This window comes from Pistacia vera, unplaced genomic scaffold (genome assembly GCF_008641045.1).
Source record: "Pistacia vera cultivar Batoury unplaced genomic scaffold, PisVer_v2 Contig240, whole genome shotgun sequence".
Taxonomy (NCBI): domain Eukaryota; kingdom Viridiplantae; phylum Streptophyta; class Magnoliopsida; order Sapindales; family Anacardiaceae; genus Pistacia; species Pistacia vera.
In genome coordinates, this window is record NW_022196047.1 from 395,761 (window position 1) to 417,717 (window position 21,957).

Sequence of the window (21,957 nt, forward strand, 5' to 3'; positions counted from 1 at the left end):
GGCTTCTGTTATGCCTAAAATGTCGTGCTTATGTTAGCCTAATAAATGTCTTTTTGTACTAACTACCAAGCCCAATCTTTCTAAAGATATTCATACCAACCCTATCTCATTTCAAGAGATGAATGGACGAGAGCCTTCCATGTGTCAAGGCAACTTGCAAAACACTCATTACATTGAGTTCAAAGGTGTATAAATTGGCACTTCTCTTCCCAAAAAGGAAGGCTGGGCATATGAGAGCTAGGCATAGATAAGAGCTCTATTCTTTCTCTCTGTAAACACTGTATTTCTTTATCTTTGTATGCCTTATGGGCAATATCATAGAAATAGTCAGAGATCAATAAAATAACAATGGATGTATGAGTTGCTTGTTTGAGTATTCGAACCACTATAAACCCTCTCTTGTTAGCTTATTATTTATGTTTTCTGCAATATATATAATCTCAGCTCCATATTCAAATCTCATGGATCCATTACGTGTAATTTCTAAGACCCTCTTAGCACTTTGCACGTGTGTTAGCGTCCAAAATCATGCGTCAACAGTTTGGTGGCCCATGCAGGTCTCAAACCTGCGTTCAAGTTCCCTGATGGCGTGCTCAGGTCTTAAACACTAAATAGAGAGTTTCTCTCCCGTTTACGGGATTCACTTATTTTTACTCTTAATTAGCTATCTTCTCTTTGTAATAGCTCTCTCTCTCTCTCTCTCTCTCTCTCTCTCTCATTTGTATTCTCATCAGCTCGCTAAGCCGCGACTTGATCCTTCAAATATAAATACAACATCAGTGGATGTAGGATTCGTTTGGTCAAGCATCTGAACCACTTTAAACATTGGCTTGCTACCATTTACATTCTCAATCCCCCATTCATGTGTGTCTTTTAGGCTAGCTCAGCATTTCACACGTGCGTTTAGTTGGTGTCAAAATCAAGCATCAACACTTTTGAACTTGTTCCATTGGTCGCAAGTTTCTATTAGATTTTTAGTTGAAAAATATTCAGCCGTTAGATGACTTTCCCATAAATTAAAGGGCGTCAGTTTTTTTAGTTTAGTGTACAATACATAGCGTAACGTAATCTAACCCTTGCTTATTTAATGGAAGTCAAAATTTAATTTAATTTTTAGATTTTTTTTTTTAAATTTATCAAGGGTTTTATGCCTAAAAAATTAGGGCTGACGTAAGCTCATATCAGCAAGCACCAATCAGAGTTTAGGAAGGCTTTGCGCCATTAAGGAGTTGCCACTTCATCCTAGGACAGAAAGAATATGGTTGTCATCAACTTATCAAATTCAAGTTGTGTCTACGAGTGACTAAGGACCGCACACCTGTTTAAGCCCCAGATAATTTGAGGATATTTTTCAAGTTATCAACTAATGGGAGACAAGGAAGGACTTGCACGACACCTACCCACTTGCAGATTTGTGATCATTACCTTGCATTCCTTTACTACAAATAAAGGACTCCCCCTCTCATTTTTGGGGTGCTGATACAAAACCCTCATTCTGATTGTAATCTTTATTTTCAGAGTATAGATAACCTACGAGAAAGAGATTGACTTGATATTCTCTTTGAATACTCAATTATTGTACCTCAACTCACTGTTTGCTATGCGCAACCTTTTGTAATCTCTCATACATAAAAGAAATAGTAGACGTAGAATTCACTTTAAGCATCGAGCCACTTTAAAAATCATCTCTCTCATTTATTATTCAGTCTTTGTATTTGATTATATTGACGAGGTTGGGAAAATTCCCGAAGCCATTCAATGCCTTCACATGGCTCCAGCCAGGATGTGCCAAGGTATGCCAAAGGCTCTGGTCGAAGCATGGAAGAGTCTGATTTGCGGTTTTTCCTTAATCGCGCAATCGTGGGGAGCGAACCCACATTACAGAAAGTGATCCACAGGTGGCTCTGCTTCCTTAGATTAAGGAGTTACAGCAAGCTCCAGATCAGCTTAGAGCTCAGTAGAATGAATGAGGGCAGGTCGCTGAGGCATTTCCCTTTTTTCCAACAGCTTTGATTGCTCCTCTCCCATCAAGATTTAGAATGCTTGATATGCGAGCATTCGATGGGAATTCTGATCCGCAGGATCATCTCTATGAGTGTAACAACCTCATGGAGCTTCACCAAGTTTCCAACTTGGCGAAATGTTGCTGCTTAACAATGATTCTAACTGCCTATGCTAAGCGCTAGTTTAGATCACTTCCACCATGGTCCATCAACTCGTGGCAGCAAATGAGTTTGTTATTTTTGAGACACTTTCAAGCTAATAGGAAGTTCTCAATGTCATTGAGCTATCTCAGCAACATACGGCGGGAGAGGAATGAATCCTTCCAATCCTACATTGACAGGTTCCAAGGGAGCTGAATAAAGTGGCTAATATACCTGAAGATTTAGTTTGAACTATTATTATTGCAGGAGTTCACTCGTAAACTGACCTATGGAAGAAATTGCAATCCGAGGACGATATTTCTCTCACTCTCTTCTACAATCTCACTAAGAAGTATCTCAGAATTGAAACTTCTTTGGCTGCTTTGAATCGTCTCGACCCGCTTCGACCAGTGCTCTTAGTCGGAGGAAGGAAAACTAGGGAGAGAGTAGTAGAAGGCCTAATCGCAAATAGGCTAATGACGATCAGACAAAGGGAAAGAAATAGTGGTTTGAGCCCAAGAAATCTTATGCCCAAGTCCCTCATCGCGATTGCGACAAGAATCAGTATACTCTATTGAATGCATCGGTATTAGCTATTCTAGATAAATCAGAAAAAGCTAATTTGCTCGAAGAGCCTGACCCCATGAAAAATCCCCCTTCTATAAGAAACAACAAGAAGTATTGTCGTTATCATCGAGATAATAGGCATCATACCGATGAATGCTGAGCTCTTAAGCATGCTATTGAAGACCTCATTAAAAATGGGCACTTCAAGGAGTATGTTAATGGTCCAACTCCCATTCGGGAGAAGGATCAGAAAGACGATGGGAAGCAGCGTTATGGTCGCAAGGGTTTCCATTTTGTGGGGATTATATTTGAAGGACCACACATCGCGGGGAATTCTTGAGGTGCTCAGGAGAAGTACGCTCGAGAAGCTCGTCATGATCCTGTGAGTGTATTAAACACGGTGCCACAACCTTTTAAGGTGCTCAGAGATTAGGAGATTACCTTCTCAGAGAAAGACATGGTACGATTGTATCACCTCATGAGGATGTACTCGTCATTGCAGTTGAAATAGGTTGGCCCGAGGTCCACAGAATGTTGGTGGATAATGGGAGCACCGTGAACATCTTATTTTGGTGAGCATTCGAGGAAATGCAATTGGAAGAAGCAGATTTGAAGCTTGCCTCTAACCCTCTCTATGGATTTATTGGGGATCATCTGATTCCCAAGGGAACAATTGCACTTCCCGTTACTTTGGGTGAGACCTACGAAGTGACTAAGATGACAAAATTTCTTGTAGTAGATTGTTCATCCGCTTTTAATGGCATATTAGGACAACCTCTACTCCGAAACTTCAAAGCTGTCACCTTTATCTATCATATAAAGATGAAATTTCCCACTCCGATTGGGTGTAGGGTAATCAAGGGGTCTTAGCGTGAATCTCACAACTGTTATGTAAGAGTAGTGCAAATGGCATGCAAAGGGAAAGGGAGGCCGGTGGGCATTCCCGAGTAGGCTATGGCGATCAGCAAGATCAAACCACAGCCAGATGTAAGCAAATCGATGGGTAAACGCAGTGGAAAACAAAAATATTTCCCATCAATTACTATGAATAACCCAAGATCAGGGTCTGACATGTATATATTTTACATGCTTAAATTGAAAAGAACAAATATAACAATAATCTAGACAAGGATCAAAAATCATACGCATGTTTGGAGACTCCTTCAAATGTCTCTGAATGCGATTTTGCTACCGATCCAAGAGTAGGATCGAACTCCCGGCGTCCACACGAAGACAATACAATAGAGACCAAGGTTGATTTTGCTAGAATTAATGCTTGGCTTTAAGGATTCAAGGTTTGGAAGAAAGAGTGAAGAACTGAAGAGAGAAATTATTCCTCTCTAAAAGTCACTCACCCACGGCTAAAATGAGAATTATATATAAAACCTATTTTTGCTTGATATTCTCTTTGAATACTCAGTTATCGTACCTCTGCTTGTTGTTCGCTATACACAACCTCTTGTAATCTCTCATATATAAAAGAAACAGTGGACATAGGATTCGCTTTAAGCATTCGAACCAATTTAAAAATCATCTCTCTCGTTTATTATTTAGTCTTTGTATTTGATTATATTGACTAGCTCTCTCATAATCATTCACGTGTAATTTCTAAGACTTTCTTAACACTTTGCACGTGCAAGTCATTGGTGTCAAAATCATGCATCAACAAAGGGTAATTTAAACTTTACATAGAAGATGTAGTATGTGGTAACATAATTCATTAACTTCTGTTAATTTGAGGAATTATTTTGCTACTGAAAAATTAAAATGTCCTAAATTGTTAGTTCGAGTAGAACTGAGAGATGTGTGAATATTTACCTCAATGCGTTGTAGTGCATTATTATTGACCTATGGATTGTTTTAGTTTATTTCATTTACTTTTAGGCCTTGTTTGTATTGAGAGATTTTAAAATTCATGGATTCAAAATCCATGTATTTGATCAATTTTATTGTTTGGCTTAAATATAAAATCCATAGATTGTTGATTCAAATTTTCATACACTCATGTTTGGTTAGATGAATACAGTCTATGGATTTAATAAATAATTTCCAACTTCACCCTCAATATCCAAAACCAACAAAAATTCAACTTTCTATCCATTCTTAGTAAGTTTATTGTTTGAACATCGCTTTCTGTTATGGCATATTTAATATTGCTCAACCTAACAACAACTTTCTCTTCCACTGATTCATCATTCAAGTAGTTAATGGTTCTAGGTAATCTCATACCAAGCAATGTAAATTTTTGAATCATAATGGTTATATAAGTACAAAGGTTCAAAAGCATTTCAATATAGATGGTAGTCATTGCAATGCCAATTCTTCTCCTATTATGTATGTATAGATGGTAGACAAGTCATCTCAAATTCCTAATACAATAGTATATATATATAACCTTGCATTCTTGGTTACCTTGACTATGTAATTAGAAAGGAATTTCTTTCACCAGTGTAAAGTACATTTGAATACTCTTCTATACATACAAAATATAACAGCATGTGAAGAATGAGAACAATTTCATTTTTTTTTTTATTATTATTTTTATTTATAGAGGTACCTAATAACAGGTTATTCACAAGTGTACAAAATCGCGCAAGTAGTAAAGCTCGAGTAAACGAGTGTTGAATCCCAAAAGAATTACCTACCAGTACCAAACTAATCTATTTTATTGTTATTTGATGAAACCGAATTTTAAGAATGAATTAATGAAAAATAAAACAAACTAAAAGTAAACAAAAGCAAAATTGTATTAATACTCTGGTAAAAAGATCAATATGACTAAACCTAGGGATAGATTTTACACCAATTTAATCCTATGCATTGACAATTATTGCTAACCTAATTAAGCTTATTCTAAAGGCCAAACTCCTTAATATTCTACTAACTTTCTCTCGAACAATTAGTGAATTAACCCTTAAGCAACAACCCAAAATATCTTTCAGTTGGATTTAGAAACTAAGAGATCATTAAATTCTATGGAATTTACCAGAGCCTCACAGACCACAGTAACATATCTCTAGCATGCGTTCAATCTATGGTTTTATTACCTTAGACTAATAAGGTTTCATCTCTCGATTTCAACCCAACCCATGATATCATTCAACTCTCGGATCCTTAAGAATTGAAAGCATTACACACAATAATAAAACTTAGAATTAATGCTCAATAAAAATTAACAACAATAAATTAAGTCAACACATATTCATAAATTAGGCTACACCTTTAGCCCTAGAAAAAGAATTTAGTTCATAATTGTAGTAATAAAAAAAACCATTGTATTCAATAACATGAGTTCAAGAAAGAAAAATAGAAAAAACTTCTCTAATTGGCGAACGAGAACTACAAGAATTTCGATCTCCAAAATAGTAGCCATCCTCTCTCCTTCTCTAATCCCCCTAAAAACTAATTAAAGACTCTTATTTATAATGCTAGGGTTTAGAGGTTAATTATGAAAGAATTAAATGTCTTAAACCATTCAAATTCGGACTAGGAGAATATAATAACCCAAACAGGTCCATGATTCATCGTTGTGGCGATAAGAAACAATCGCTATGGCGATCGTTCTTTCTGTCCCATGAGTCTGTAATCTTCAGAATTTTGCAAAGTAATCAACACAAACTTTGTAGCTCTCTGAATAAGCTTTCTAACGCCATAAGAATCATCGAATTCTGATTTTTATAACTCAAGTTATGATCGAAACATCGAAGTATGCTCATCTTGAAGGATTTCCAGATTTTACATTGTATCTTCGACGTGTCACAACTTTCTCGTTTCAACTCTGATTCTTCCACCGTTTGTTCCTACTCATCACGAATTCTATTGACATCATTTTTTTCCTTCAAATATCAGTTTTAACCTGAAAATACTCAAAATGCACTCGTGATCTTGTAAAAGGTATTTATGAAATAATTAACTCAAATTTCACAAATTAAACACATTTTTCTACAAATAATCCAATTGAATCACTAACAAAATATATACTTTCAAGCTCTTATCACCTAACTATACAATATATAAATATCAAGCATGTATAGCTCAAGAAAGCTCATAGACTAAATTGTAAGATAAAACTAGAGTTTGTCCCTAATCTATATATTGTGGGATCCATTGCTTTGCAAAATGACTTATATATATGACAAGTTTGAGGGCTATTTGCAAAGGCATTGTTGTTTTAATATTTCATTAAAAACAAAAAGTCACCACCAATAAGTTCTTAACTAGATAATAAAAAAAATCACCATGAGAAATTGAAATAATAAAAAAGCTTGCAAATAAGAAATTGAAAATAATTAATTAAAGGAATGAAAACTCGAAGTAGATTATTTATCTAACATGCTCTGAAGATGCTGATGATGTAAAGGTGAAGAGCTCAAAAAGAGAGAATGACACATATATTTCTTTGAATTAGGGTAAAGGGTAATTACTGAGATATTAAATTATTAACAAGGTTAATATTGAAAAATTAAAATATTAACAAAATTCCTTATTTTATTAAAAGTTAAAACTGATGGATTTGACAAAATCTTACCTACTAAGGGGATTTTAAAACCCTAAAAAATGAAGAATTCTAGAGGGTGGTGGATTTTCTAAAATCCATGGATTTCAAATTTTTTTTTTTTTTTTTAAAACCAAACGAATGAAGGATTTTACCAAATCCATGGATTTAACGAAATCATTTATTTTGAATCCCTCAATCCAAACGGGGCCTTAGATTTAAAGATTTATTCCAATTATCCTATTATAACACTTCAATAATCAAACAACAATGCTACAGACACCGGTGTTTTTACACCGAAATTTTGTACCGGCTGACGTGTATACTGACTCAACCATCCAACGTATTTTAGCGTTATTAAATTTTATCTAATGAACGGCCGTCTATAACATATGGACGGCCGTTCACTAATATGGATCCCCGTCCATATTATATGGACGGGGGTCCATTTACTATGGACGGGCGTCCTGATTTAGAGGACGCCCGTGCATTGCTAAATACAAATAAAAAATATTAAAAAAAATTAGGGACGGCCGTTCATAGGTTATGAACAACCATCCATACACATTGGACGGGCATTCATATGTTAATGGACGCCTGTCCTTTTTTTTGAATATAAAAATTTTAAAAAAAATATTTGGACGCCCGTCCCTAAGGAATGGACGGCTGTCCCTTAAGTATGGCCGTCCATACTTAAGGGACAGCCGTCCATTCCTTAGGGACGGGCGTCCCAGTCTAATTAAAATCAAAAATTTGGTTTAAAAAAAAATTAAAAAAAAAAGGGCAGCGGTCTTCTTCTTCTTTCTTCCATCTGCGCTGGTTCATCGTGTTTGTGGCATTTTTGTACAAGACATAGATTGTTGTCCAAGTAATAAAGTACAATTATTACTAATTTCTCTTTCCTTTTGGGATGAATTTTCCCTTGTGCTTCTTCTCTTCATGATTACGTGAGCTATGTTAACTACACATAATGGGTTAAGCAAATAGCCCAAAACTTCCCATTGAGCATAACTTCTTGCACAGACTTCCCAGGGAAAATTCAACGTCGTCGTCGGGCTTGGAAAGAACCAGCTTCTTGGATTCAGACAAGTACATGGCTAAAACTTCAACTCCTTCAATGGAAATGGGGCTCTTCCCATTGTTGGTGATAGTTGAAGAAGAAGGAAAAATTTACAGAGAGAAAGCAAAGGATTCCTTCAAGAAATTTAGTAGCAAGAAAAGTGTTCCACATGAAAATAAAACCATACATTCCCGATTTCAAGCTGGCTTTCGAGCATTTCTGCAGTCACGCTAGAGAGAAAGCGGTGTTAACAGGCAAAGGTGTAACTAGAACAGCCGTATTTCTGGCTATAGGGTGGTGACTGGCTACATTTTCTAGTCGCTCCCATGCATCTTTTCGCTTCTCAGCTACCAAGCTTAGCCTTGATTCTTCTTCCCTAAACTGAGAGTGGCAAGACATGAACAGTACGTCATCCATCTTTGAGAACATCTTTCTGACATTCAGAGTGAGGTTCAGCACTGTTGGGTTCCAATGGTTTTGAGCGTTTTTCTCTAAAACTAGAAATATGAAGGGCAGAACCACCCACCGGTTATGTGCAATCAAGTTGACAATTTGATCGTTGCTCCACCAAAAAAGGGCCCTTTCAGCCACCTGAAGAAAATGAAGTTAGAGAGAACATATCTTGGAGCTTCTTTTTTAGGCAAAAAACAGCACTACTAGAAAAAGACTTCTAATATATACAGTTTTTTTATAAAGTGAAAAATAATGGACAGGCGTCCATTTATTACGGACGCCCATCCAATCGTAAGGGACGCCTGTCCACAAATTGTGGACGGGCGTCCACAAAGTTTTTTTTTTTTTTTTTCATATTTGGGTTAAGGACGTGCGTCCACAAATAAGAGACGCCCGTCCATAAAATTTGGACGGGCGTCCATTGTTTTTTTTTAAAACAAAACAATTTTTTATAGACGGTCGTCCATTCCACTATGAATGACCGTTCAGGATGTATGGATGGCCGTCCGAAATCATTGGACGGCCGTCCATTTATGTCCGGATTTAATCGGTCCAACGTGGCGGTCTCCAAGTGTTTCGGTGTAATTTTTTGGTGTAACTTTTCGGTGGATATAGCATTTTTGATAATCAAATTACCTTGTTAATTACTCAGTATATTTACATGTATAAATACCATTTGCTTAGAAGAAGAAGTCTTAAAGAATAAGAATAGTAAAAAGGTAAAAGCCCACCAGGAAAACTTTAGCTGAATCAACAAAATAAGAGAGACTGACTGTAACAGCCCAGTCCACTATTAAAATATTGTCCCTTTTGGTCCTTTGGACACTCAATGTTGTCATGGTTTTGAGTGATATTATTCAAGTCCACTCAAACTATTTCTAACACCCAAAATTAATTAAAAAATTATATTTAAATAGATTTCAATTTATTTCAAAATTATCCTTTTCTTATATTTTTAAGTTACATCTTCTCTCTCATTATGAAGAAGAAACAAGTAAATAAACAACATTATTCCAGCAAAAAGAAAATTCTACTTGGTATATATTTTTCATCGATTTTAGTTGTTTACTTATTGAGAAGTGAATGAAATTTTTATTCAAATAAATGTATGATTTAGAAGCAGTAATGAAACCCTAAAAATTTGCAAATATAGCAAACGGTAGGAAGATAGCTGTCAAATCACGTATCGTATCGTAGGATACGCTTTTAAAAAAAAAAATTAAAAGTTTAATATCATCCTCTAGATAGATTAATTAACGAATTTTGTGATATTATTGACTTTAAATTATGGATTACATAATCAAAATTAATGACAAAATTAAGAATCTATATCATTTCCTCTCAACCATTTATATCATTTTTAAGATCAATGTCAATATTTATATTTCTACTTATGTTATTATTATCATACAAAATGAGTAACATATCTTCCTCTTCACTTTCTCCATGTAAAATTGGTAAATTTTGATGGATTTTAGTGAACCGGGTTGGATGACCCACACCCGACTCGAATTTTTTTTTTTTTTGTTAATAAAGTCGTATCAATTTGTATCAATATTTTTAAGGATACGAACCGATACGTATCGTATCGTATCATAGGATACATATCAACGTATCGAAAGATTTATAATACACTCTCCGATACATATTGTTGACAACCTATATCGAATTGTATCGTAGGATACGTATTACATATCGTAGGATACTAATAATCATAGAAAGAATACCATCTGCTATGATTTTGCAAACAATACCAAAAGTAACAGTTGAATGTTATCATGAACAAAATAACTTATTATCCATAATTTAATGAAATCACAATACAAGTTCAAGTGGGTTTCTTAAACCAAGCTGTAAATGAGGAAGACGAAAACAGAGGTGTAGAGTTTTGAAAGAGTTTCTTGAAAACTCTAGAAAGTCTATATGAAAGATTTAGCAATTAAATCGGATTGAATAAAAAAAGAAAGTTACATAATCAAATTAAATGAATTTGCTCTTAGAATTCTGAGTTGTTTAAAAGTAGAGTAAACGATTGGTTCCCACCCAAAGATTAACAAAATTACAAATTCTCACCCCTGATTTCATTTATCTCACATTCCCACCCTTAAATTAACAAAAAATCATTTAATGTAATGGTGAAAGTGTAAAATGGTCATTTAAATTGCATTAAATCTTAAATAAAAATGAAAATTTCAAAATTACCCTTTACATCTCAAATATCTCTCGCAAGCACCCCTCATCACCCCCCTCCCTTGCGATTGCCGGAAAAATCTAGATCTGGCCGGATTCCGATACCGTTTGAAATCACTGCCACCACAACTAGCTTCTCCCACTCATCCCTAACAAAACCCATCCATCCCCTAGCCTCGTCCGCCTCCATTTTGGCCGGATCTAAGTCTTTTCTTTGCGATTTTCCCCTCCCTCATGGCTGTCGGAAAAATTAAGATCTAGCTGGATTCCGATGTTGTTTGACATCACTACCACCACCACTAGCTTCCTCCAGTCATCCTCAAAAAAACCCATCCATCCCCCAATCTCGTTCACCTCCATTTTGGCCGAATTTGAGCCTTTTATCCGCGATTTTTCCCTCCCTTGTGGCTACTGGAAAAGTCCAGATCGAGTTGGATTCCAACGCTGTTTAACATCACCGTCACCACCACTAGCTTCCCCTAGTCAACCCCAAGAAAATCCATCCATTCCCCATCCTCGTTCGCCTCTATTTTGGCCAGATCTGAGCTTTTTTCTCCCGATTTTCCCCTCCCTTACAGCTACCGGAAAAATCCAAATCTATTTGGGTTAAAAAGTAATTTATTAGTAAGGGTAGCTTGATAATAACATTCTCTATACTGGGTTAGAACTCAAAAATCATTAACAATGTTAATGTAAGGATATATATCTGGAATAAATGAAACTAAGAGTAAGAACCTAGATTTTTGCTAATCTTTGGGTGGGAACATGTCGTTTACTCTTAAAAGTATTAAGAACGGCAATAAAACTTGTTCAATTCTGGTTTTTGATATAGGTAGTCCCTTTTGTCAATTTTGTATTTATAATATATTTTCATTAAAAGAAAATTAATAATGGGGTTTACAAAGAGTTTTTAGATAGGGCTTAAATAACACCACTTCACGATTGAAGTGCGCATACGTTGGCTAGACACCTTGAATATCCAAAAAAAAAAAAAAAAAAAAAAAAGGCACTCCACGGTTTTTCTTTTCAAGCTTTGTAACGCAATATATCTCTTGACAATTTAGGATATTCAATTATTCACATTTCCTTCCTAAACCATATGGAATATCACACTGGCGTGACAGATGAATTAGCATTAGCCCAAGTGGAATTAGCATTAGCCCGAGTGCTTACACAGTATTAACAGCTCACAGACGAAGACAAATTGTGTCATGCCGTATTCTCGACAGCTGTAATTGTTGGTTGCTATATTTGTGGGAGAATGTTTTCCATTCTTTTTGCTTTGCTCTGCTGTTCTTAGAGGCATTTTATCAAACGATTGCTGTTCTGAAATTGGTTGAACCAGGAGTTAGAAATCTCACTCTCACTATGAAGTCAAATAATTGATCTCAGAAACACTAAGAAGAAATAAGGTAGAGTCTCCATAGTAGTAGTAGCTGAGTTTTTCAACCCAGATTTTAGTTTATCAGTTCCATTTTTTCATCTTTGTAGATGAGATTTATGGGGATGATATAGCAAAGTACGTCCACATAAAGCCATTTCCTTTTAAATATTGACACTAATTTTTTTCTCCATAATATAATCCTAGGATTAGCATTCATACATTTATTACCAATATATTCTATAATTCCTGAGATTTACGGCCTAAATTTAATATGGAATTAGTTCACCCAACTATACCTTTTTTAGATCAATGGAATAATGTTTCTGCTTCAGAAAATTTAACCATATGATATCAGCCAGTAGCACATGAATAGTAATATTAATTGTTGTGGTTGTATATTAGGTGGATACCTGTATTCATTCTATACAGATATCTTTTATTAATTAATATTTTTTCCTTATTTGAATAAGCTCTCAATTAGTCGTACTGTAAGAAGAAGCAAAGCAAGCTGATGTTTATAATTTTTTAATTCAAGTTTTCAAAGGTATTATTTGGAAGGTTTTTGTTGACTGAGCTCAAAACTACCTCCAACGGAAGTGCAGATTTCTCTCCAAAGAATCTTCAGAAGACCAGTTCAGTAGATTAATTCAAACCTGCAATATGCATCCCACAATATCTGTAACTTTGATTATACAAGATTACATTCTAAAGTGTATATAAACACACTTATAATTAACATGTAAAGTGAAAAGGGAAAATCATCAATACATTCATATTTCTCTCTGAATCTATCCTCTGTCTCTTCTTCCTTCCTTCATCTTTCATTCAGAATTTGTGTTTCCTTTTTAGTTGTTTATTTTCTTTAATCGATCCTTAGTTCAAACTTGGTATCAGAGTAGTAAGCGAAAGCTCACCTAAAAATCAATGGAAACACTCGTCATTACCAATCTTTCTTCAGCAATGCCAACTCCGATTGCCACCACCACCAGCAGCCCCAATTTCGTTTCATTACCAGCCATCGGAGAACGTCTTGATGGCACGAACTATGTCATGTGGAAAACCAGATTCATTCCTTTTCTTCGAGCCAATCACCTTCTCTCAATTGTTGATGGCTCTAAACCTTCACCACCACAGCTCCTTAAGTAGCAAACGAGCGACAACACCACCAATTCTTCTGTCCCTCCCCTTACTTTGAACCCACCATATAGTTCTTGGCTTGTCCGAGACCCAATAGCCCTTGGCTGGATACTAGCGACATCAACCACACAAATTGTTACCCAGCTCACTAATCACTCAACCTCGACATCAGTTTGGGCATATCTTGCGACGGCCTATGCTGCCTAATCAAAAGCTCGTGCTACCTTACTTCGGCTACAATTACAGTCAATGAAAAAAGGAAATCGATCAGTCATAGAGTTCCTACAAGAAGCCACTAGCATCTTTGATCAATTGTCCGCAATTTGTGAACCAATTTCTAAAAAAGAATATCAAACTCACCTTTTTCGCGGCCTCGGCGTTGAGTTCTCTCAATTAGCAATGGTGATCTCAGTCCATACCTGCACTGCCCAACTCACCAAAGATGATCTCCACGGGTTGCTCTTATCTCATGAAGGCCGATTGGATCTCTCCCATTTTGATTATGTACAGCCACCGCCAATCGCTTTCGCCGTTTACCCCGGCTAGTTCGTCTCCTCTCTGACTCCACCACCATTCCACCACGAACGACCTCAACAAGGGAAGTCGAACTCGCAGATGGAATCTCCCTATGGCCAGCCGAATGGGCTTCTCCCTACTCCTTCGTCGACTCCCTTCTCACTGACGGTTAGCCAAAATCGCCGCCGTGGGATCCCTCATTGCCAGTTGTGCCGCCGTCCTGGTCACAAAGCCGTCACCTGTAGAGAAAGATATAACACCCAATTTGTGACACCTCCCCCAAACCAATTACAATATAATAACCCTCAAACCCATTATCTTAATACTCAAGCTAGCCCAAAATCCACAGCCCACAAACTATCCTCAACCCACACACTACAACTCACCACCGCAAGCCTATTATACCTCTTTCCAACAACCTGTAGCTCTTTCTACAACAATTCCTCTTCCGCTGTCTGCTCTTGCTGCTGACAATTGGTTCATAGACTCTTGTGCTTTTCACCATGTCACTGACCATCCTACTGCACTATCCAATGTGTCTCCCTATGTGGGCCCCCAACAACTGACTATGGGTGATGGCATTTCCCTTCCCATCACTCACATAGGTACAATCAAACCCACTCCTAGTTCTCCATATCGTCTTTCAAATGTTTTAGTTGTTCCCTTAATTGCTAAAAATTTATTATCTGTCTCTCAATTCACAAAAGACAATAACTGTGTTTTCTTATTTTATCCTAACTATTTCATTGTGATTTCTCTCCATATGAGTCAAACCCTCCTACATGGCAAACTTGATCGCAGACTATACCGCGTCTCGCCCTCAAAACTAGTGTCACCACCTTCAATTCTTACAGCTTCCTGCACCAACCCAAATAAATTTAATATGTGGCATCATCGTTTAGGACATGCCGCTCCTAAAACTATAATTCATCTATTGCATTCCACAAATAATGTTTCTTCCAATGATCCTAAAATAAGTTGTACGACCTGTGCTCTCAGTAAAAGCCACCGCCACCATCATCCTCCTACTCAATCAAGGGCTATTCGCCCACTTCAACTAGTCCATTTTGATATCTGGGGCCCGTCTCCTGTAACATCTTTCAATGATTATAGATATTATGTATGTTTTATTGATGATTTTTCCCGATTTTCATGGTTTTATCCCTTCACTAGTCGCACACAATTTCTTGATATTTTTATTTCTTTTCATAAATTTGTGGAGAATCAACTTCAACATAAGATACAGGCAATACAATGCGACGGTGCACCTGAGTTTCTTTCTTCAGCCTTTTGCGCTCACCTTATAACGCATGGGATACATCAGCGCATTTCATGTCCGTACTCCCCATTCCAAAACAGAACAGCTGAACGCAAACATCGTCATATTGTCGAGACTGGCCTTGCTCTCTTAACACAAGCTGGAATTCCCTTACACTTTTGGGAATTTGCATTTAAGACAACGATTTTTCTTATTAATCGACTTCTTTCCCCAGTCACCGGCAGTATCAATCCTTGGCAGGTACTATTCCAATGCCCTCTTGATATTTCTCACTTAAAGGTCTTTGGTTCTGCAGTGTATCCATATCTCCGACCATATGCTCCACACAAGTTGGCACCACGCTCTCAAGCATGCATTTTTCTTGGGTATCCTCCTGGTTATCGAGGCTATCGTTGCTACTGTCCCAGCAATAAAAAATTCTACATTGCTGCAGATGTTGTCTTTGATGAGACATCATTTCCTTTCAACACTATGAAATCCTCCACACCAACCGCACCAGCCCCTACCTATGAAATCATGTTGCTTCTCCCTCCTCTACCGGCCAATGCTACAGTCTCATCTATTGCTCCACCGACACAACCAGGCCCGCTAACTCCACCAGGTCCATATTTACCAAGTGAATCTCTCTCGGCCCCACCATCCTCAACATCACCCCAAATGGATACCAACCCTTCACAACCTCAATCATAAACTCACACAGAATCAGATCATTCTCTACATAGGCGTCCTTCGTCCACGACCGTCCGTTCCTCTACTTCTGGCCACTCAATGGTTGCCCGCCTGAAAGATGGTACTATATCTCACCGGACTCTCAGCCGTCAACATACCTACGCCTTAACAATTTCAGCTCACCCATACACAGAGCCCTCATGTTACACTCAAGCTTCTCGTGACCCCAAATGGCGTGCTGCTATGGCTACAGAATATACAGCCTTGATAAAAAAATGGGACATGGGATCTTGTACCTCCTCCATCACATGCTCGACCAATAGGATGCAAATGGGTGTATAAAGTAAAACTGCATGTAGACGGCTCTCTCGAACGGTTCAAAGCCCGATTGGTAGCCAAGGGTTTCCATCAACATCCAAGTATTGACTACACCAAAACTTTTAGTCCAGTGGCCAAACCAATCACCATTCGCACTGTCCTAGCCCTCTCTTATTCACGAGGATGGTTAATTCACCAGCTTGATGTTTCCAATGCTTTTCTACATAGTCATCTAAACGAGGAAGTTTTCATGGTACAACCTTAGGGGTTTGTAGACGTCACACGCCCCCATCATGTATGTCATCTCTAACGATTACTTTACGGGTCAAACAATCTCCTAGAGCTTGGTACCAAAGACTCAGTTCGTATCTTATAAGTCTTGGGTTCAAAATTTCTGGTGCAGACTCCTCACTGTTCGTCCTTCACACTACTGAGTACACTATCATCATTTTAGTCTATGTAGATGACATCATTCTCATTGGATCCCTTACAGCACCATTTTCCAGTCTACTACAATCACTTCAATGAGAGTTCACTATCAAAGATCTCGGCCCTATCCATTATTTTCTTGGCATAGAAGTTCAGCCCACCTCTGATGGACTTCTCCTACATCAAGCAAAATTGACTCATGAGATTCTGGTTCGTGCAAAGATGATAGAAACTCAGGCTGTTTCTACTCCCTGCACCATGGATGAGCCTTTTTTTGTTTGACACGGTGAGCCACTTCCAGATTCCGTTCTTTATCTGAGCATAGTTGGTGCACTCCAATACTTAGCACTAACTCGGCCAAACATTGCATACTCTGTTAACATTGCCTGTCAATTTCTCCATGCACCAATTACTTCAAATTGGCAATTTGTCAAGCGCATTCTACGCTACCTGGCTTAGACTCCTCGCCTTGGTCTATGTCTTACTCAAAGTCTATCAACTGCTTTGCACGCCTTTTCTGATGCTAGTTGGGCAGGTGATCGTGATGACTATAGATTGGTTGGTGGTTACTGTGTTTTTCTCGGTCGCAACCTTATCTCTTGGTGTTCCAGAAAACAACGCACAGTTGCTCGCTCAAGCACAGAGGCCAAGTACAAGTGCCTCGTTGACACTACAGCTGAACTCATGTGGATTGAATATCTCCTGCGTGATCTCCATGCACTCCCTCCTCATCCACCTACGCTTTGGTGTGACAATCTCTTGGCATTATACCTCACAGCGAATCTGGTTTTCCATGCTCGGACCGAGCACATCGAGATTGACTATCATTTCATTCGAGAACGTCTAGCGCGAGGACAACTCTCTGTTCACTTCATCTCTTCAGCTGATCAGCCAGTCGATATCTTTACTAAAGGTCTCTCGTCTACACGATTCAAGCTTTTAAGGTCCAAGTTGACAGTTTGTTTCGCACCGTCAGCTTGAGGGGCGATGTTGAATGAGCTCAAAACTACCTCCAATGGAAGTGCAGATTTCTCTCCCCATAATCTTTAGAAGACCAGTTCAGCAGATTAATTCAAACCTGCAATCTGCATCCCACAATATCTGCAACTTTGATTATACAAGATTACATTCTAAAGTGTATATAAACACACTTATAATTAACATGTAAAGTGAAAAGGGAAAATCATCAATACATTCATATTTCTCTCTGAATCTAACCTCTGTCTCTTCTTCCTTCCTTCATCTTCATTTTGAATTTGTGTTTCCTTTTTAGTTGTTTATTTTCTTTAATCGATCCTTAGTTCAAACTGTTTTGCCAGCGAAGCTTTCGAACAAAATATATATATATTATATCTATAATATTATATATATATATATATATATATATATATATATATATATATATATTATATATATATCTAATATATATATATTATAATGGTTTAAAATTTAGTAATAAGTTTCTCCCTAAAAATGTAAATGACTTCCATAATTAAAACAAATTTTCTCCAATTTCATTATTTAAAAAATAAAGCTTGTAATTACCTTTTCATCATCATTAATTCTTGAATATGTTCAATATCACCACAGCTAATCACACGTTGTTCTTCTTCTGGACAGAATGTGTTTTGTGGAAGAAAAAAACATATATAACATTCAAATTCTTCCATTAATTTCAATAGACATATTCTTGACAGTCATCTTAGTGTTTGAAGATATCATGAACAAGATTAATTATGTACTTATTAAAAATTTTTAAGAAGAAAATCGATCTTAACAATCGATTTAGTAACATTTACCACTCAGAAATTTTTTTAAATTTGGTTCTAATTAATTAGAGTCAAAAGAAGCTGGTAATATCATTAATAATACCTTCAACGACCGCCTATAATTCAAGACTTAATTATGCGGAGAAAATTAAGAATTTATATATTAGCCATTATAAAATCAATCTCCATCGATTCTTGATTAACAAAGTCCGAGTAACATTATCAATCAGCTAATTGAGCTACATAGAGAAGGCAATGACGAGAAAGCTTCTGTTTTGTGCGTAGATTGGTTGTATGCTCACATAAGTTTCTGATATCGGTGAAGCTTTGTTGGGAGTATTCATCTTCAGTTGCATGCACCAAAAATTCACACACAAAGGGCCTATGTGGTGGCCTTGTTCGGGATCATCCCTTCTATGATTGTCCATCGTGACAACATCTATAACTGGGCCACGCGAGCTTTAGTCAAACTGGGGGAACGTTTCACTACAGGGGCTATTAATGGAGGCGCCTATGGAATCGCAACAGCTGATCCTTCCAACATTGAGTACATGGTGAAAACAAAGTTCAAGAACTTTCCCAAAGGAAAATATTACAGAGAGAGGTTTCTTGATTTGCTAGGAGATGGTATATTCAATGCCGATGTGAATTATGGAAGGAACAAAGACAGATGGCGAAATCCCAGATGCACTCAACCCGGTTTATGGAGTACTCGTTCCAGACCATGCAGATTTGGTTCATGAGAAGCTGTTGAAACTGACTGAGAAGCTGGTAAAATCAGGAGATAAATTTGATCTCCAAAAGTGCTGCTCGATTTACATTGGATAACATTTGCACTGCCGCTCTTGGAGTTGATCCCGGATGCTTGTGCTCGATTTACCTGAAGTTCCCTTCGCAAAAGCTTTTGAAGAAGCCACGGAATTCTCTTTGTTCAGGTTCTTGTTTCCACCTTTCGTATGGAAACCTATGAAGCTGTTTGGACTAGGGTATGAGAGACGGCTCAAGGAAGCCATTGAAATTGTCCGTAATTTTGCTCAGAGATTGTGACTGAAAGGAGGAATACTTAACAGTCTTGGTAGCTTAAATGATCAATCTGATCTTTTGTCAAGACTTATGGATACTAATGAAAACTTTAAACAAGACAAGAATAAGCAATTCTCCGATAAGTTTTTCATAGATTCTGTAAAGTTTTATCTAGCTGGGAGAGACACCACTTCTGTTGCATTGGCGTGGTTCTTCTGGTTAGTAACACAAAACCCAAAAGTGGAACAAAAACTTTTCACTGAGTTCAATATTATAGCTCAACGTAAGGGAAAGCACCAAGACAATGTAAAATTACGGTTGAAGAATTAAAGAAAATGGTTTACCTTCAAGCAGCGTTATCTGAGTCCCTGAGGGTGTATCCTCGGTGCCAGTTAAATGAAACAAGCCATGGAGATGACCTGCTCCCGGATGGTACAATTGTGAAAAAAGGTGCTCGGGTTGTGTATAGCATATTTTCAATGGGTCGCATGGAGTCAATCTGGGTAAAGATTGCTTGGAATTTAAGCCAGAGAGGTGGATTAATGGGAGGGAGAGTTTGTGAGTGAGAATCAATTCAAATATGCATGTTTAACGGTGGCCGAGGCTGTGTATAGGGAAGAAATTTGGTACATGCAGATGAAAATGGTGGCTGCTTCAATCATGTTGAGGTATCGATTAAGGTAGTTGAAGGTCATATGTTGTTCCAAAAGTATCAACTACACTCTACATGAAGAATGGGTTATGGTGACCTCAACCTTAGGTGAATTATTATATTAACAAGAGTCTATGGCATTGAATATTTGATTCGTATCTAGGCTTTTGATTATATTTGAATATGTGATGTGAACAAGGGAATGGCTTTTCATTTAGCTTAAATTTAAAATTTCTAACGGTTATATATCTTCATATATATATATTATATGCCAAATAAAGGAATGCAAGAATTATAGGATATCTTCGAGTATACTTATATAATATATTTTGATTTTCTTGCAAATTTTCGCTTGCTTTAAGTGGTATATAATTAGGTCATTAATATTATAATCTAAAGATTCTATAATTTTGTATATAAGAATTTGTATACCAACTCTTTAGTATTATTATTATCTATCTTAATTAATTCAGTGTTTTTTCAGGGTTTGGCATCTAACAGTATAACCCAAATTATAAATTAGCTTAAATTGGTAAAAAAGTTTCTAGCTATATTAGAGATTATCCTCTGATCTCCTCAAAGGTTCATTGTGATTTAGCATAATTATTAATTTTTTTTAAATGAATGAACAGATAAGAACGTATTTGAATTGGTGCGAGATTATTTAAGAGTTATAATTTTAACATAATAACAAAATTCTTCTAAGTTTCTAAAATAACAAAAGGGAGAAGACTTGTACATACCCAACATTTGTCGAATGATAATTGATACCCAAAGGTTTTAAACGACAAATGGGTACCTTTCGTCATGTTCTGTTAGTGATTTTCGTTAGATATAGTGAAAAGACTAAAATGCCCTTGAAAGTTTTAATTTTTAGTTTTTTATAAATTTAAAAATTTCTAAAAAACCCCCTAGGTTTGCTATTTGACTAAATACCCCAATATATAAAAATTTTATAAATAAATACACCCCCGCCACCCACAGTGTCAGATTCCGGCCACCACTGTCGGAATCTGGCCGAAAATGTGTACGACACAGACCCATCGGATCTGTGTCTAACACAACCGACTGGCCTTTTCCGCCAGAATCCACCAGGATCTGGCCAAAAAGGCCAGATCTATGTCTGGCCTTTTTCGGCCTCGACAGCCAGATCTGGCCTTTCCGGCCAGATCATCCATGGATCTGGCCAGAAAACGCCAGATCGATGTGTTATGACACAGATCCGATGGGTCTGTTCGTAACACAATTTTCCGGCAAGTTGTTTCTCTTGACGGCCAGATCTGGCCGTGATCTGGTCTTTTCCGACCAGTCAGCCACGGATCTTGCCGGAAAATAAATCTATGTGTTACGATGCAATTTTTCGGCCAGATTCCGACGGTGGTGGCCGGAATCTGGCACTGCGGGTGGCGGGGGTGTTTTTTTATTTTATAAAATTTTTATATATTGGGGTGTCCAGTTAAATTAGCAAACCTAGGGTTTTTTAGAAATTTTTAATTTATAAAACTAAAAATTAAACTTTCAAGGGTATTTTAGTCTTTTCCCTATTATCTAACGAAAACACTACCAGAACATGACGGAAGTTACTTATTTATTGTTTTAAACCTTTTAAATACCAACTTATCATTTCAATAAATCTTGGGTATGCATAAGTCGTTCGGACCCCTAAAAATCCTCTTACTCTTAGTGAATCATTAGTTAACTTTGATAATTTACACTATATAAAAGTTAATAAATACTTACCAAATTACTTCTATACTGTTTATTTTAATACCATTATCATGACGGCCGAGAGATATTTCTTTTGTGAGGATATTTTATATTAATCATCCATCAAATAGTCAAAATCATTAAGTCATTATTTAATTAGTATTT

General features: G+C 37.0%; 1 pseudogene; it reads left to right on the plus strand.

Annotated features, from left to right (window-relative positions):
* The first annotated feature begins 15,993 nt into the window (after positions 1-15,993).
* LOC116131715 lies at positions 15,994-20,181 on the plus strand (annotated as a pseudogene).
* The last annotated feature ends 1,776 nt before the right edge of the window (positions 20,182-21,957 follow it).